Source organism: Aethalodelphis obliquidens, unplaced genomic scaffold, assembly GCF_003676395.1.
Source record: "Aethalodelphis obliquidens isolate GAN/ISIS:26980383/991018 unplaced genomic scaffold, ASM367639v1 scaffold47, whole genome shotgun sequence".
Lineage (NCBI taxonomy): Eukaryota > Metazoa > Chordata > Mammalia > Artiodactyla > Delphinidae > Aethalodelphis > Aethalodelphis obliquidens.
Window position 1 is genome coordinate 4,680,456 of NW_020837991.1, and position 12,560 is coordinate 4,693,015.

Sequence of the window (12,560 nt, forward strand, 5' to 3'; positions counted from 1 at the left end):
ATTTAATTTACTAATATCTTGTTAAGGATTTTTATGTCTCTGTGAGGGGTATTGGTTTGTTATTTTCTTTTTTTTTTGTAATACTATTGTTTTGTATTAGGGTTTTGCTAGTTTCATAAAATGAATTGGGGATGTTTCCTTCTTGCTTCTTTTATAGAGTTTGTATAAATATTGTATTATTTCTTTCTGAAATGCTTGGTAGAATTCACTAATAAAGTTATTTGTGTCTGGAGTCTAGTTTGCTCACTTTTGGTTTTGATTTTTAAGTGAGAAGATTTTTAAAGATGGTTTCCATTTAAATATTAGTAGGCTATTCAGATTTTTCTATTTCTTCTTGTGACAGTTTTGGAAAGTTGTATTGTGAAAGGAAATTTTCCATCATCTAAGTTATTGAATTTTTTGACATAAAGTTGTTCATAATATTCTTTTTGTATCCTTTTAACATCTGTAGGACATATCCGATTTCATTTCATTCCTGATATTGATAATTTGTGATTTATTTTCTTTGTTTTCTTGATAATTCATTCTATTAATATTTTCAAAGACTAAATGTTTTGCCTTGCTGATTTTCTTCATGGCTAGTCTGTTTTCTATTCTGTTGCTTTTTTTTTTTACACTCTCATCTTTATTATTCCTTTATTTTGCTATGGACTTAAACTGCTTTCCTTTGCTACCTTCTGAGGTGGTAGCTGATTTAAAACTTTCTTGTTTTCTGATATATAGAATTAAAATAATAAATTTCCCTCTAAGCATTGCTTTAGCTACTTTTCACACATTTTGTAATGTTGCAGTTTCATTGTCATTTAAGAAAAAATATTTCATAATTTCCTTTTGAGTTTTTCTTTGAAACATGGGTTATATAGAAATCAATTACTTCATTTCAAGAGATTTGGGAGATTTGCTAATTTTTGAAATAATTGCTTATTTATTTATAATTTAATTCCAGAGTATGTAAGAACATACTCCAAAATTTCAGTCCTTTGGCACATATTTTACATACTAGCACATGATCTATTTTGGTGAATGTTCAACGTGCACTTAAAAGGAATGTGTATTTGAACTTCCTGAGGATAGTGTTCTGTAGATGCCAGTTTGATCAAATTGGTGAATTGTGTTGTTCTGTTCATTTATATTGTGCTGATTTTAAAAATTGGCTCTTTCTATAAATCAGTGAGAGAAGAATGCTTAGATCTCCAACTCTAGTTGTGAATTTGTCTACTTCTGTGTAATCTGTTAAATTTTGCTTCATGTATTTTGGAACTGATTGTTATGGCCCCCTGGAGAATTAATCCTTTTAACATTCTGAAACGTCCCTCTATCTCCTGCAATGTCTTGAAGTTTACTCTGTCTTTTATCATTGTAGCCGCACCTGCTTTCTTGTTATTAGCGTCTGCAAAGTATATATTTCTCCAACCTCTTGCTTTCAACTTATAGTGATTATTAGATGTAAATTTTATCTTTTATAGAATAGAATTCTACTCTAAAAAACCAGTTTTTTTTCCTTAAATCCAGTTTGATCATTTCTACCTTTTAAGTTGAGTACTTAGTCAATTTATATTTAATGAAATTTTTGAATTGTTTAGGTTTGAGTCTATCATCTTGTTATTTTATTTTATTTTATATTGGTTCAATCTTTTTTTGTTTGTTTTTTCTTTTGTTTCTATTCTCCTGCCTTCTTTTGGAGTAATCAAGCATTTAAACATTTTCCATTTTATTTCCTCTTGGTTGTTTAGCTATTTGTGTTACTTTTAATTTTTTTGATCTATCATGATCTACCTTAAATTATTATTATACTACTTAATGTATAAAGTAATTTTCCTTTCCTTCAACCTTTTTGGCTATTCCTGCCCTATATTTTACTTCTACATATAAGTCCCACATATTTATTATTCATTTCTATTATTTTTACTATAAGCATTCATAATTCAAAAAAATTATTAAGAACGATATCATTTTATATTTACACTTACATTTACCATTTCTGGTGTTTTTTAATTCTTCCTGAAGATCTGGGTTTCATCTGGCATCATTTCTATTTAGTCTGATAGAGTTCCATGAGCATTTTTTGTAGTTTATGTCTGCTAGTAAAAAATTTTCTCATTTTATTTTTTTGGCTGAAAACTGTATCTTTTTAGCTTTGATTTTTTTAAAAGCGTTTTTTCATTGTTACAGAAAAGTATTTTTCATTGTTACTTTTTTTTTTCCTTTTGACACTTTAGAGATTACGTTCTTGTTTCCATTTTTTTTTTTTTCTGCTTGAAATGTGGTTGTTCCTCTAAATGTAAAGTTTCCTTTGTCTCTGGGTCTTTTAAGATTTTCTCTTTAGTTTTTATTTTCAGCACTTTGCCTATGATGTGTCCAGCTGTGGTCTTCTTTGTATTTCTCCTATTTGGCATTCTTGGATCTGGTTTAGGTCTGTAATCAATTTTTGGAAAAAATTTAGCCATTTTCTCTTCAATATTTCTTCTGCTCCATTTATCTTTCTTCTTTCTTTCTGGGACCCCATGCTAGACCATTTGATATTTTCTCACATGTGTCAGACACTCTGTGTTTTTTTTTTTTAAATAAATTTATTTATTTATTTATTTTTGGCTGCGTTGGGTCTTCGTTGTTGTGCATGGGCTTTCTCTAGTTGCGGCGAGTGGGGGCTACTCTTCGTTGCAGTGCGTGGGCTTCTCATTGCAGTGGCTTCTCTTGTTACAGAGCATGGGCTCTAGGCACCCGGGCTTTGGTAGTTGTGGCTCGCGGGGTCTAGAGTGCAGGCTCAGTAGTTGTGGCACGTGGGCTCAGTAGTTGTAGATCGTGGGCCCTAGAGCGCAGGCTCCGTAGTTGTGGTGCACAGGTTTAGTTGCTCCGTGGCATGTGGGATCTTCCTGGACCAGGGCTCGAACCCATGTCCCCTGCATTGGCAGGCGGATCCTTAACCACTGTGCCATTAAGGAAGTCCCAGTCTGTGTTTTTAAAAAATATTATCTTTGGGGGTTTTAGCTTGGATAATTTCTTTTAACATGCCCTGAACCCACTGACCCTTTTTCTTTCTCTTTAGTGTGATCATAACTTATCTAATACATTTTTCATTTAGATATTGTTTTTCAGTTCTAGAATTTCAGTTTCATTCTCCTTTTATAGTTTAAATTCCTCTCCTGAAATTCTTCATCTCTTCACCAATTCTATTCATTTTTTCCTCTCAATGCTTTAATGTACTTAAAATAAATTTCAAAAAATATCATTGTCTTCTAATTCCAAAATTTGGGTCATCTGTGGGTCTACATTATTGACACGTTTCCTCTTGATTTGGGGTACATTTTCCTGCTTTTTCGAATCTGTAGTAATTTTTGTTGTTGTTGTATGATGAATACTGTGAATGATACTTTACAGAGTCTGAATTATGTTATCTTTCTCTAGAGGTCATGGAACTTTATGTATGTGTGATATATGTGTATATGTGTATGCATGCTCACATGCACATATGTATCACATGTGTGCATGTATGTGTGTACACATATGTGTATGGATGTATGCATGTACAGTTGAATTACTGTTGGATTATCTTGATCCTGTGTTGTTTCCTCCTCTTTGCTCCAGAACTCTTAATGTTAGAGGATCCCACTGCTCAGTTCTTGGACCTCTTCTCTGCTCTATTTATGCATTCTTCCTTGGTGATTGCATTCAGTCTCATGAATTTAAATACCATACACATGCTGACAGCTTTGACTTGTCTCTTGGAGTCTAGTTTTATATCTTCAACCCCTGTGTACTCCACATTTCTTCCTGGATGTTTAACAGATATCTCAAATTCAACATGTCTAAAACTGAACTCCAATTTTTGCCTGTTCTCCAACACTCCAGATGACCTGCTCAACTCACAGCCTTCCCATTCAGTCAGTGGCAACTCCCCTTTTCCAGTTGCTTAGTTCAGAATTTTGGAATCATCTTTGACTCCATCCTTTCTTTTACATTCTTCCTCAAATCTATGAAGAAGTCCTATTGACTCTACCTTCAAAATAAATCCAGTATCCACTGTTACCCCTTGGGCCTGTCCACCATGGTTCTCATCTCACTTACTGCACAGGCTTCAACTTGTCTCTGCCTCCACCTTTGTCCCTCTGCAGTCTATCTTCTCACAGCAGTCGGAGTGATATTTTAAAATACACCAGGGTCTTCCCTGGTGGTGCAGTGGTTAAGAGTCTGCCTGCCAATGCAGGGGACACAGGTTAGATCTCTGGTCCGGGAAGATCCTACATGCCACAGAACAACTAAGCCCATGCGCCACAACTACTGAGCCTGCACTCTAGGGCCTGCGAGCCACAACTACTGAGCCCACGTGCCACAACTACTGAAACCCATGCACCTAGAGCTCGTGTTCCGCAACAAGAGAAGCCGCTGCAATGAGAAGCCCGTGCACCGCAGCAAAGGGTAGCCCCCACTTGCTGCAACTAGAGAAAGCTTGCATGAAGCAATGAAGACTGAACACACCCATAAATAAATAAATAAATAAATAAATAAATAAATAAATAAATAAAAGAAAATTGAAAAGGCAAGCCATAGGTTGGGAGAAATACACAATACACACATCTGACAGGGGTCTTATGTCCAGAAAATATACGTACTTCTATAAACCAAAAATAAAATGACAACCCAATCTAAGAAAATATATAAAAAAATAAAATGTACACCAGACCATAGGATTCTACTGATTAAGCCATGCCATGGCTTTCCCATGTTATTTAGAGTAAAAGCAAAACCCCACAGTCTGGCTATGTATTACCTGTCATGACCTCATCTCCCACTACTCTTCTCCTAGTCTCTCACTCTAGTCACAGTGCCCCTCTTTCTGTTTCTCAGATGTGTTGGGGAGCAGCTACTGTTTCCTCTGCCTACAATCCTTTCCCCTGGACATCTACATGGTGGGAACTGAGATGAGAGAGAGCATGGAGGACCTTCTCTGCCATATTAAGGAGTCACAAATAAAGACCCTAGGGAGCCAAACATGACCTTGTTTCCTATTTAGCAAGGCTAGTGTGGTGGGTGGCTGTGTCTGGGATTATCAATGTGGACTGATGATGGTTGGAAAGGTGGAGAGCATTGTCAGGGAGGCCAACTGGAGCAGTGTCTCTGGGGGTGGATCTCATTTGGATGCTCTCAGGTCATCTTGTGATTATGACATTGTGGTTGAGACCGCGCTCTGGCCCATAAGAAGTGCCCAACAGTGTCATCCTCGGGGTGGTTGCCATAGTTCCTAGGAGGCTTTCCTCCTTTCATGCCTCTTCTTGCAAAGGAAAAAGAACATTTCATTTTGCTGAGTAGAAACAGGGTCCAAGTCCCCTGCATCCTTCCTATGTTATCAGTTCTTGCTAATTACAGCACTGATTACTGCCCAGTTATGCTATTGGCTTGGCAGCTGGGCTGGGCAAATTAAAATTGCTCCTTATTAAATTTGAGCTTATGTGAAATAGCCTGAGGGGAAGAGGTATTTTTGTTTGTTTCTTCAAAGGCATATCTGTGGTGGATGGAGAAGGGAGTTTATAAATGATGACACTCAAGTCATCCTGGCATATTGAAGAGAAATCAAGCTCTGGCATCAGACAGACTTGAGTTTGAAATTTGTCTACACTTTTTGGTCGTATCTAATCTTGAGCCAGTAACTTCAACTTTTCAGGACTCATTTTCCTCATCTGTAAAATGGGAATAATGAAGCTTCTCTTGCATGGTTGTTGTGAGGAATTAAGCAACTCATGGTAACTGCTTGACACGTAATTCCTGGTCCATGGGGCTATGAAACCCTAAACACTCCATGAAGGGGGTTTGGAAGCAGCAGAGTGACTCAAAGTAGCCCCCTGCCCATTTCCTTTAGCTTCAGATATTTCTTGGCCTTCTGAGGGTGCTCCCCTGGTTGAATCAATGATCCTGTACAAGAGCAGTCATTGTGTCTTTGTTGTATGGAGGACATGCCTGGCTTTTATAAGACACATCTCTTTTGGGGGTGTTCTGACCTCATCTGGAACACCTCTGAACAGGTTAAACATTCCTCCTGACACTTCAAGCCTACCTATTAATTTTCTTGTTAGGAAATATATTTCAATCCTATGAGTGAATATATGATAATATCTACACATATAATTTAAATAGTACCAGTGTTACAGTGAACAACTTTGTATCCCTCACTCACCAATAGATACCTGTATATCTATTGAGAAATAGAACACTACCAATAACTCTGCAGCCTCCTGGGTACCTCTTTTTCAACTGCAATTACTACTTTGAAATTGAGTTTATTGATCCTTTACTCTTTTACTATTATTTTATTTTATTTTTAAATTGAAGTACAGTTGATGTACAATATTATGTCATCTTTTGCTCATTTTTAAAATAGTTTTATCTCATGTGAATATATCTCTAAACACTATGATATTTAGTTTTGCAGGTTTTTGAGCTTTATCTTAAGTGGAATGATTCTGTACATAGTTCCTTTGGCCTGCTTTTTGCATTTAATACTACATTTATGAAGTTTATCTATATTTGAAATGATATTCTTCTTATTCATTCTACTCTTGGTGTATATTTGGGTTGTTCCTCTGTTGGCACTCTCTGAACAATGCTGTTGTCGTTTTCTGTGTGTCTCCTGTTCTGTGCACCTATGCACATGTTTCTGTTGGTTAACACTTCATATCTAGGAATGGAATGGCTGTGTCATACAGCACATGGCATTCAGGTCCAGGACAGTAACAAACTGTTTTCCACACTCCTTCTACCAGCCTACATCTGCCCCTCTCCCTGCCCCAGCCCCCAGCAGTGAACAAAAACTCACGTTGCTCCATAGTCTCAACTTCTGTATTGTCAGACTTCTTCATTATTGCCAATCTGATATCCTATTGGGATTTCCATACTCTTTTCTTACAGGAATCTTCAAGGACCAGCATAAAGGCCAACTCCACTCAGGAACATGTCCCTGTGACTCCAAGTCCTAAATTCATGAGGCCAGTATGTCTCCACATTCCTTTTAAATTTATTATTTATTTTTTTGTTGAAATACGGTTTACCCTTGAACAACATGGGTTTGAACTGAGCGGGTCCACTTATATGTGGATGTTTTTCAATAAATTCATACTATAGTACTATGCAATCTGTGGTTGGTTGAGTCTATGGATGTGGACCCATGGATATGGAGGGTGGACTGTAAAGTTTTATGCGGATTTTCAATTTCATGGGATAGGTACCCTAACCCTGGTGTTGTTCTAGGGTCAAATGTATAGTTGATCTACAATATTATGTTAGTTTGAGGTGCACTACATAATGATTTGACAGTTGTATGCATTATGAGATGATCACCATAAGTCTGGTAACCATTTGTCTCCATACAAAGTTATTACAATACAAAGTTATTGACCATATTCTTTATGCTGTATATTACATCCCTGTACTTATTTATCATATAACTGGAGGTTTGTACCTCTTAATCCTCTTCACCTGTTTTGCTAATCTCCCACCCCTTCCCTTCAGGCAACGACCCATTCGTTCTCCGTATCTCTGACTGATTTTGTTTTGCTTTGTTTTCTCATTTTTCTTTTTAAATTCCACATGTGAGATCATACAATATTTGTCTTTCTCTGACTTATTTCACATAGCCTAATACTCTCTAGATCCATTCATGTTGTTGCAAATGGCAAGATTTCATTTTTTTGTGGCTAATACACCATTGTGTGTGTGTGTGTGTGTGTGTGTGTGTGTGTGTGTGTGTATGCCACATCTTCTTTATTCATTCATCTGTTGATGGACTCTTAGGTTGCTTCCCTATTTTGGCTATTGTAAATAATGCTGCAATGAACATTGGATTGTATATATCTTTTCAAATTCGTGCTTTTGTTTTCTTCAGGTAAAAACCCAGAAGTGAAATTGCTGGAGCCTCTACATTGGTTTCCATAGTGGCTGCATGATTTTACATTTCCACCAACAGTGCACAGGGGTCATTTTTTCTCCACATCCTTTCCAACACTTATTGTTTTCTTTTGGATGATAGCCATTCTGTCAGGTGTGAAGTCGTACCTCATTGTGGTTTTGATTTGCATTTCCCTGATGGTTAATGATGTTGCACATCTTTTCATGTGTCTGTTGGCCATCCATATGTCTTCTTTGGAAAGTGTTTATTCAGGTCCTCTGCCCATTTTTAAGTGGGTTGTATGGGTTTTTTGTATGAATTCTTTGTTTATTTTGCATATTAACTCTTATTGGATATATTGTTTGCAAATATCTTCTTTATATCTTTAATTGCAGAAAATCCTTTGCTGTGCTGTTCCATTTGTTTATTTTTGCTTTTGTTTCCTTTGCCAGAGGAGACATATCCAAAAAAAATTGCTAAGACTGATGTCAAAGAGAGTATGGCCTATGGTTTCTAGAAGTTTAATGATTTCAGGTCTTTTAAGTCTTTTATTCATTTTGAGTTTATTTTTGTATAGGGTCTGAGAGAGTAGTCCAATTTGATTCTTTGCAGGTAGCTGTTCAGTTTTCCCAACAGCACTTATTGAAGAGGCTGTCTTTCCTCCCTTGTATATTCTTACCTCCTTTGTCATAGATCAATTGATTGTATAAGTGTAAGTTCATTTCTGGGCTCTCTATTCTGTTCCATTGATCTATGTATCTGTTCCTGTGCCATGCTGTTTTGATTACTGTAATTCTGTAGTGTAGTTTGAAGTCAGGAATCATGATACCTCCAACTTTGTTCTTTCTCAAGATTGTTTTTGCTGTTTGGGGTCTTTTGTGTTTTTAGACAATAAATTTTAGAATTATTTGTTCTAGTTTTGTGGAAAAAATGCCATCGGCATTTTGATAGAGATTGTGTTGAATCTGTAGATTGCCTTGGGTCGTATTGTCATTTTTAACAATATTAATTGTTCCAATCCATGAGAACAGGGTATCTTTCCATCTCTTTGCGTCATCTTCAGTTTCTTTCATTAATGTCTCATAGTTTTCCAAGTACAGATTTTTCTTATTTCTGCTCAGCTTGGGTAATTTCCAATACTCTCTCTTCCAGTTTGCTAATCCATTCCTCTGAATCATCTCATTTACTGTTGATTCCTTCCAGTGTACTTTTTATTTCAGTTATTGTATTCTTTATCTCTGTTTGGTTCTTTATATTTTTTAATTCTTTGTTAAAATTCTCACTGTGTTCATCCATTCTACTCCTGAGTTCACTGAGCAACTTTATGATCATTTCCTTGAAGTCTTTATTGGGTAGATTGCTTATCTCCACTTCATTGAGTTCTCTCTCTCTTTTATTTATTTATTTATTTTTAGGTTATGTCTTAGTCCTTTGTTTGGAACATACTCCTCTGTCTCCTCATTTTGCTTAATTCTCTGCATTTATTTGTATGTATTATTAGGTTGGTTATGTTTCCCAGTCTTGGAGAAGGGTCTTGCATACAAGACATCCTATGGAGTATAGCAGCATTCTCCCCTCTGGTCACCAGCACTATATACTCTAGGGGCACCCCCTGTGTGGGCTGCATGGGTCCTTCTGTTGTGGTAGGGCCAACTACTGTGGGTGTGCTGGTAGGGAGGGCTGGTCCTTAGCCTCATTTGCTTTCATGCCCTGCCTCGTGTGGTGCCTGCTGGCTTCTTGGTCAGCAGGACCAGTCCTGGGGCAGCTGGCCTTGGCAGCCAGGCGGTTCAGGTCTGGTGCTGGCTCACTAGTGGGTGAGGCCAAGTCCCTGCTTGGTTGTCTGCACATCCTGGGTGTCCTGGGACTGGTGGAGGCCTGCTGGTGGGCAGGTAAGTCCTCGGCCCTAATAGGCTAGAGGGAGGACTCCAAAATGGTGCTTGCAAGTACCAGTTTCCTTGTGGTAGAATGGGCTCCCCCAGATGTTTGCCATCAGCTTTCATGTCCTCAGGGGGAACCCCAGTGACATTCTGCCTCTGTGGGAGACTCTCCAAGATCAGCAAGTGGGTCTAACTCAGGCTCCTTTCAAACTACTGCCTCTATGCTGGGTCTCAGAGCATGTGAGATTTTGTGTGCAGCATTTAAGAGTCTGTTTCCTACAGCCCTCCCACTCTCCCATATGCAAACACCAAGACCTTCAAAGGAGATGTTCTGGGGGCTCATCTGCCCAGTGCAGGACCTTTTGACTAGGGAGCCAAATGTGGGGCTCAAACCACTCACTCCTTGGGGAGAATCTCTGCCATTGTAATTATCCTCCTATTTGAGGGTTGCCCACCTGGGGGTGTGGGTCTTGACTGTACTGCGTGTCTGCTCCTCCTTCCCATCTCATTGCGGTTCCTTCTTTATATCTTTAATTGCGGAAAATCTTTTCTGCTCGTCTTCTGGTCATACTTACGGATGGTTGCTCTGCAAATAGTTGTAATTTGCTCTGCCCATGGGAGAAGGTGAGCTCAGGGTCTTCCTACTCTACCATCTGGCTACACCTCTGTCTCTACCTTTCTTAAATGGACAGCAGCTAGCACTGGGTCATGGGAGAGGAGGCAGAGGCTAGGCACAAAATTTGATTGGCCTTGTCTCTTTGAATTCAGATATTTGCTCTCCGCACCTTACATCCTTCACAGTCTGTTCTTGATTGTTGTTTAATTTACTGTAAAGCCCTGGGGTGGCGCAGCTGTGTGAAGGGTAAGAAGTAGGGTTGGTTTGTGGCTGTTGAGTGACAGGCCATCCATCACACTGAGGGGAAATTGCTCTTTGAAGGAGAAGTAGTGAATCGTTTCTGGCCTGGATCTAAGTTAGGCAGCCACTTGGAACAGCGACAGAGCAGGCAGCCCCGGGCTGGATCCCTCATCGGTCATTTGTTTCTGCTGAAAGTGTCACACTTTGCAAGTATGCTATGGACAGGCCATTTGACAAGTGGAGAAGAACAGTCATGGTGCATTCATCTTGGCTTCCTAACAAAGATGTTCCCAGGGCCTTCTGGCTGCGAGCTGACTCCTCTGGGTCAGATCAGTGTCACAGGGGGCCCACTTCTCTTTTACGATGGCCAATAGCTGTTCAGTCATTCTCTCATTGTCTGATTTATTAGCACAGTGGTTCCCAGCTGGGTGATTTTGCCCTCCAGGGGACATTTGGCAATGTCTGGGGACAGTTGTGACTGTCACAGCTGGAAGGTGCTACTGGCATCTAATGAGTAGAGGCCAGAGATGCTACTAAACATCCAAACAGCCCCTCCAACAAAGAAGTATCTGGCCCAGATTGTCAACAGGGCGGAGATTGGGAAACGGCATCAACTCACTGAAGGGTCAACAAACATTGATTGGGTACCAGTGATGGCCAGGAACTATTCAGCACAGAAGACAACTGCATCCAGCTCAAGAGTTTTGGGGACTCCCTCATCCTCAGTGTCCCTGTAGCTACTCAGACCCAGTAGGTCTCATTCCAACATTGGTTCCTTGGTCAGATGGGATGGGACTTGCTTTTCAGACCCCTTCAATGGCTGCTCCCTATCCTAATTAGTTCTGATCATGCATCAGGCCCAGGTCCGGGAGGTAGATGAAAGGAACTCAGCACCCGAGGCCCAGGTGCAGATGGTGTCAGGCAGTGCCCAGGTGTGGAGGCTGACCGTGGAGTAGCCCCATGGTGTACAGGACTGTGGTCATGATGAGGGGGCTGTGTGGTGTGGAAGCTGATAGCAGGAGTCAGGATTTAGTCCTGGCCCACCCCTTGCTGGCTGTGTGGCTCTGGGAATGTTACTTCACTCTTAGGGCCTTAGTTTTCTTACCTGTAAAATGGGAGCATTGAAAGCACCAAACGCCTGGTGTTGTTATGAGGATTACACACACCGACCCACATGGAGATGACTCAGTGTCCCAAAGAAGTTTCCCTCTTATGAGCATAAGCTGGGGATGTGAGTATTTGGACACATCCTGGCCTCGTCCTTTCTGGGGCTGAGTTCTTCATTAGAATGTTGCCATTTCCACCTTCCTTTGTTTCCTTTGGACTGTGTAAGTGGACATCAAATGATCTTCTGGAGGCCCAAACTCGCCTCATGTATGGTTAGGAATATGGATCCCATCTTTGTTCAAAATTTTGATATTTTGTTCATCATGGGATTTTTTGCATTAATTTAGATAAAAAATTATTGTGTTCAGATATCATTTATCTTGATTACTGAGTTTTTCGGCACCCGTAAATTTTGCTCCCAGTGCAAGTGGCTCACTCACCTCACCGTAGTCCTGGTTCTAGATTTGCCAAATGATTCCAGCAGGCAGGTCTTCCCTCACTGTCTCGTTCCCACACCTGCCCACCTTCCCCTACCTCCCAGCTCCACCCCCTCCCCATTTCTGTCTTCGCCTACATCTTCTCCTTCACTATCTCTCTTACCCTCCCCATGTCCACCCCATCTCCAATCTGAATGGAATCCGAGGGCAGGCAAGATGAAGCCTGGGAGAGCGTGTGGCTAGTGTGGCCTGGACAGAGCTGCCTCAGGACACCTGTTGGAGGATGGTGACAAACCTGGACACCCCACTGCCATCTCATGGAAATTGTGGGGCTCATGCCTTCAGAACCTAGAGTTCCTAGGCTGGTTTGAAGGCTGAAGACTGAAGTGACCATTGGTGTGTGCCTG